The 6,426-nt window shown below is 44.7% G+C and overlaps 1 protein-coding gene across 1 annotated transcript in view; it reads left to right on the plus strand.

Moving 5' to 3' along the window:
- The first annotated feature begins 456 nt into the window (after positions 1 to 456).
- Positions 457 to 6,426, plus strand: part of LOC104958731 (uncharacterized) — a 15,419-nt gene continuing 9,449 nt past the window's right edge. Inside the window, exon 1 of the mRNA XM_010786503.1 lies at positions 457 to 552. The gene's annotated coding sequence lies outside the window, so the exon portion shown is untranslated. The remainder of the gene's footprint in view (positions 553 to 6,426) is intronic.

The following is a 6,426-nucleotide window of genomic DNA, read 5'->3' on the forward strand; positions in this document are numbered from 1 at the left end:
CTCTGTCTAATTATACACTCCCAGAGAGGCAGAGAGAGAGAGAGAGAGAGAGAGAGAGAGAGAGAGAGAGAGAGAGAGAGAGAGAGAGAGAGAGAGAGAGAGAGAGAGAGAGAGAGAGAGAGAGAGAGAGAGAGAGAGAGAGAGAGAGAGTGGCAGCATATTAGGCAGGGGAAAGAAAAAAGTTATCAAGTGTCACTGTGTGTCAGAGAGTCTTACTCAGAGGGATGAGTGTAGATTGAAGTTGTAAGGGTGAGATAGATAGGTGTGTGTCACTTAGAGCAAGAGAGGAGGAGGGAGGGAGTTGGAGAGATCAAGCGAGCTGGGGAGAGAGAAAGAGAGCGCACTCGCTGGGAGATAGAGGGAGAGAGAGTAAAGAGGCGTTTAGAGAGTGAGAAGGAGGAGAGGCAGGAATAGGATGAAGGGAGGGAAGGCTGAGCAGTAGAGAGGAGGAAGAGACTCGCAGTCTTAAAACTGGATATTCCAACGTGCCTGCTGCTGCCTGATCCAATGAGTAAACTCTCTGCTACCTGCTACCCAAAGGCACCCAGTGAGGTATGTGACCACACTGCTTCCTCCTCTCTGTGTGTGTGTGTGTGTGTGTGTGTGTGTGTGTGTGTGTGTGTGTGTGTGTGTGTGTGTGTGTGTGTGTGAGTGAGAGGGAGGGAGCGCAGATGTGTTAGTAACTTTGAATGAAGGGATGAAAACACTGAGCTGTGTTTGTTTGAATGCTCTGATGAAACAGGTTCAGGAGTTTCTGTAGGTACATGTGATCCTGAGAGTGAGCTGGGTTCATTATAGGAAATATGTCCAAAATGGGTATTGGTTGATGTTTATGTGTGTATGAATGAGCGTGTGGTAAATGCTCATGTAAGGCGGCACCTGTGTGTGGGGGTGTTTGTGCGCGTGGATGGGCATGACAGAGAGAGTGTGAACAAGAGGGAGAGTGTGACAGATCCAGAGACAAGGAGCGTGTGAAAAAGACGGAGACAGAGAGAAAGAGAGCTAGAGAGAGGTGGAGGTTCATCACTCAGCATGACGGCAGATCAGGACTTTCAAAATTAGAGCAGTGGGCTTAAATAGCCCTGGTCCAGAGATAGCCAGGGGCCCTGGAGGAGACCGCTTAAACTGAGAGGGACTGATATGAAATTGGGGAGGGTGGGGTTAGTCGAGCCAGGGAACATTTGGAAAGAAGGAGGAGGAGAGAGAAAATAGGAGGTGCAGATGTTGGGGGCAAATCTGGGGAAGATCTCATGCAATTAAAGACAGGTGTGCAGGAGCATCAGGCATCTGAAGTCCAACTCCTTATTCAACCAGTGCACAGGGTACGTGAGAGAACATGCACTTAAAAAACTTCCAACGTCACCTTTCATTTTTAACAACTTTACAACACCGCTCAGTCAAGGACTAAATGTGTCGTTTCTGCATCCCTCTTTGGGGAACACAGCTATGTTCAGGGTCCTGCTGATTTCTCGCCATTCTCGATGGAAAAATACTATGGCGTGTGCATGATTATGATTTCTGTATATCTATTTCTGATACGGCAGGCGCTGTACTTCTGCTGCAGTGATACCCCATATGCTGCATATCGGAACATTTCACAGGTTCAAACAGTTCTCAGTCTTTCAAGCGAGACGTACAACATGTCTCCCCTCAGACTTAATTCACTTATTTCAATTACAAGGACGGTCATTTGGAGTGTACAGGAAGTCTTATGTCACTGAGAGATTGCTATGAGAAATGTCCGTTTTTAGTGCACAAGGTGGGGCTCTAGCTGTAGTCAGGTGGCCTCAAAACCCAGATCTCTTTTAATTGTATAGAATGGGCGAATACAAACCTTTGTTTATATGACCCTTGCTATGTACCAGAGAAGTGCTCTCATGAATAATGGAACGATTATAAAGAGAAACTGAATGAGGGTATGTTTCTCTATCCATTTCAACATCATGTGGGAAACAGAAATACAACTTGTCTCTGTAGGCTGAATGAAATATACTGCTTGCCCTCCCATCCCATGTTTCTTAGAGTACTGTCACCCTGAAGAGCAGAACAGGCCTCTTGTTGGAGAAGGTTGAGTGGCTGCTGGCCCTTTAAGAGGTCTATTTTTACAGGGGCACACTCATGCATGGAGCGAGGCGCACAGAGGAGGCAGTGGCACACGGAGACTGTATCTGCTGTGCCTCACTTTTGTGACTCCACACAACACATCCTATAGGACCATAATCTTGAGCCAGAGTGGCTTCATAAAACTTGTTCAGCCCGTAGAGGAGTGTGTGTTTTTTCATCAAAACTGGGACTTACGAGGTTTGCTCCTGACAAGGAGAAGGCACCCCTTTCAAGTGGATCTCTCTGAAGTCTAAAAGTGATAATGAGTGGGAGCTTGCAATAAAGACACCCTCATGCACATTGTACACAAATGTGCCAACATTCCCACATACTTGTTTTGATATGCAGATAGCTATGAAGGAAATCTCAAAACATTCATGCCCCCTACTTACAAACACATAATACACTTAGTTTACTTACACCCACACACTCCTCAAAAGAAACCACAAAAATAAGCACATTTCAGAACATTTCTACACAAACACACATCTTACCACTTAGAGAGCACATAGTGCTGATCACCCACATAGAAAAAACGACTTATAAATACTCAATATCTGGACCTAAAATATCTTCTCCTAATGCAATATGCATGTTATATAATGCATGGCCTGTCATTATCACAGCGCTCCTTCCCGCCCTGCTGTGTCTCCCCACCTACAGCACCATACTGACACACACACACACACACACACACACACACACACACACACACACACACACACACACACACACACACACACACACACACAAGGCCACTGGGGGGAAATGTCACAACTCAATCCCTGTGCACCTTTTGTTGACAGTCATATACTCTACTCTAGCACTCTCCCCCACATTGAGTGTGTGCTCTCAAACAGTTGAGTGAAAGGGAAAGACAGAGAGTGGTGGGGGACCTGAAAGTAAAAGAAACATAGAGGAAAAACATAGAGTCAAGTATACATTCACACTGAGACTATGCTGTGTGTGTGTGTGTGTGTGTGTGTGTGTGTGTGTGTGTGTGTGTGTGTGTGTGTGTGTGTGTGTGTGTGTGTGTGTGTGTGTGTGTGTGTGTGTGTGTGTACGTGTGTGTTTTATCGCTGTATGTTACTTGTTTTTCTCTGAGAAGATGTTTCACCCCTTGAAACTCTTTGTGGGCGCAGCATGCTAAGTCTTTGAGACTACATAACCTTACATAACCTTATTTGTGAACGCATTTTCTCTCTCACCCTGTTCCTCTTTAAGCTCTCAGATAGCAGGGAAACACTCATCAGGGGTGTGTGATGAATAATCACTCATTCAAAACCACACCTAAAGGCAAACACAGACTTGCATATCCTCGTGAATATCATCCCCTCCAAAAAATAAAAAGGGTCCTTTTTGCTATTCAAAGGCAATTCTAAAAACTGTACTGCCCCAATATACTCTTGTACTTAATTTCATTATTAATATATATAAAAGGTGAAGCTCACATTATTTAAGTATTTCTAAAGTGAACTGACAATCAAGTAATGTGTATCTGCTATGTGTCAACACAGGAATATATGGCTCTACATCTGTGACAAATTTGAAAGTTTCAACATAATGCAGAAACCCTCCCATGGTACATGCTGATCGTGAGTTAGTCCTGGGTTTAAGGCCTTTTTCCATCAGTAAAGGGGACCTTCTTGTCAGCTGTTCCCAGATCAGCACTCTCACAGTTGATGGGTATGAGAATTGGCTTGGGAGCTCAGCTGAGGATCCAGGAGTGTAATAAATAATCCCAAACAGAGGCAGGTGTTTGAATACAGTTGACACCATGCCAGACTACTTAAAGGTGACAGACACACCTGTCGATGAGGTTGTCCCACGAGAGGGAGCTGGATGCATTTATATTCAGACCCATTTATGGGTGAAAAGAATATGTGCGTATGCTTATAAATGTGCGTGAGTGTGTGAGCGTACGCAATCTGTCAGTTATATGAGCTGTTTCTTGGCTGTTTGTGTTCCTACAGATCGTTTTCTTTAGCCCTGGCCCGCAACCTTTGTGTATGATCACGCAATATGTTCTCCTCCTCCTCCACGCTTTATCTACAATAAGGGTCAATGACCTTTCAACCTTACCACCCACCACTTACACCCACGCCCTCTCTGCCTGCTGTAGCCCATCAGTTCATCTCCTCCTTCATACGGACGGACTCAACGTGCACAAAAACAAGATATTGCACAGTATCAGATTTGGTATCACTGCACTGAAAGCGTAACATCTGAGACATCCTGTAGCTTCAATAGTGTCCTGAAAGCAAGTCCTGTGTATTGTCTTTTCTTTCCCTGCAATCCTTCCCTATTCAATTCTTTTTTTATCACTCGTAACGTTTAAATCACTCAGCGAAACATCTTTCTCTAATTTAATTTGACTGCTTTTTTTGTGGTTATTAGCAGAGATTATGAAAAAGCTGTGTGATAAAGGTTCTCTCTCAAGAGGGACTCTCCCTATTTTGATTTTGAAAACAAGCATTAAGCCCACTCAATCCTACTTCAATATAATTTACAGCACCCTCGATAACAAACAGCATGAGCCTTGTGTTGAGTAAATGGCTGTGACTGTGTGTGGCTCGGCAGCAGATTTGGTGTAGGAGGGGTTGTAGAGCAAAAGCAATAATGGCAGTGTATAGCAATGTTGCCTTGAATGCCAGCAGTGATAAAGGTACTCCAGACAGTATCGCTGAAACAAGTCTAGACAGTGGCTCTGTAAATGAATGGCATTTGAGATTCTAACAGGAGACCTGGCCATGCTCTCTCAGTGGAGAAGTCATCACTATGTTTGCTTACAGCCTGCTGACATTTTGCTGATAAACTGAGAACCAACAAAAAGAAAACCCAGTTTGACTGTCAGTCGCCGGGGGACAAAGCCAAAACAACAGATCTTTGGAATGAAAAGTAATCTCTCTCCTCTTTCACACACACTGTTTCTACACCCGTCAGAATGTGTCCGTCTCCAAGTCCCGCTCTCTCTTCCTCTCTCTCTGTTTCCCCTCTCCTCTTCTCTCAACCCCCCTTGGAAGCGACTGATCTCATAGCGCGTGAGAGTACTACTCGCATCAAGAGTTGAGATAATCATGTCACAAACTAGTGAGAGCGACTGCTACCTGTGAGCCAGTGAAGTTGAGCATGTAAAAAGTTGAAAAACTAAATAATAAGTGAGCAGCAAGAATGCATGAATGAGAATAACTTGACATTCGTAAGGTTGCATATAAATAGCTTTGTAACCATTTGATGGTTATTTAAGAGTTTTTGTGATTCATATGAGTCCAACAAATTGAACCAAAGCCATGTCCTTGTGGTTAACAATGTAGCTGGTGCAGATCCTGCATCAGATTGAGACAGTGGAAAAGTGCAGAAATGAAACTCCCATCAGTAGACACTTAAATGTCATTGAATGAAAACAACATGACACCCGCCTTACAAAATGTCAGCCACAAGGTTTGCAGAATACCTCTGAACTGTTCCATTTGTTCCCTGTTGACCTTTGCATGCATACTTGCATGTGCAGGCGGTGTATGTGTTTGTGTAGCAGAGAGACACTGCAGCAGTCTGCCACGGTCAGAGGAAGAGGAGAACGAGGAGGAGGAATTTTTTGGTTCTGCTGACTGGCTGACCTGCATGTAATTAGTCAAGTCATATTTTTAACTGATATTGCGTAAAAGCCAGCTTAAGGAGCCATGGCTGCCCTATTTATACCCAAGGGGCTAATGGCCTGTACCACTACACAGGGGGATTTCCTCCCAGAACTATACTAAGCCCTCCTTAGGCTGTACCAGGATTAACCCAGCAATACATTACAGGCGTCACCCTCTAGTCTGCACCACTCACACTGTTCTACTCTCCTCCAATCAGCTCTTTTCCGGCAATATTCAGCACACTCTGTTTACAACTCTGCTTTCCAGAAAGTTATATTCAATTTGGTTTGCTGCACCCATGGCACACCCTGTTTGTCTTATTCCTCAACGATTTGTGCGACGGCAATGTGTGCAAGTGTGTCAAGAGTGAGCACATTTCCCACATGGAGTCATTCTTAGAATGAGTCTTTGCGTGCGGAGCTGCTGGCTCACCCTGTTGAAGAATGGGTCACGGCCCTGAAGGCTGACCTGGCCTTTTGCCCAATAAGCTATCGCCCATATCACCCTGTCCTTTTATCAGCTTAACTCGGCTCCTTGTGGAGTAAGCCACCACACACGGCTAGTAGTACTCCCCTCCTCCCCCACACCAACTCCCGCCGTCACTCCAACTTTCCATCTATCCATCTATCTGTCCATCTATCTATCCATCTATCTATCTATCTATCTATCTATCTATCTAGTGTCC

The sequence above is a fragment of the Notothenia coriiceps genome, unplaced genomic scaffold, assembly GCF_000735185.1.
Source record: "Notothenia coriiceps isolate Sejong01 unplaced genomic scaffold, NC01 NC01_scaffold00029246, whole genome shotgun sequence".
In the NCBI taxonomy this organism is placed as follows: domain Eukaryota; kingdom Metazoa; phylum Chordata; class Actinopteri; order Perciformes; family Nototheniidae; genus Notothenia; species Notothenia coriiceps.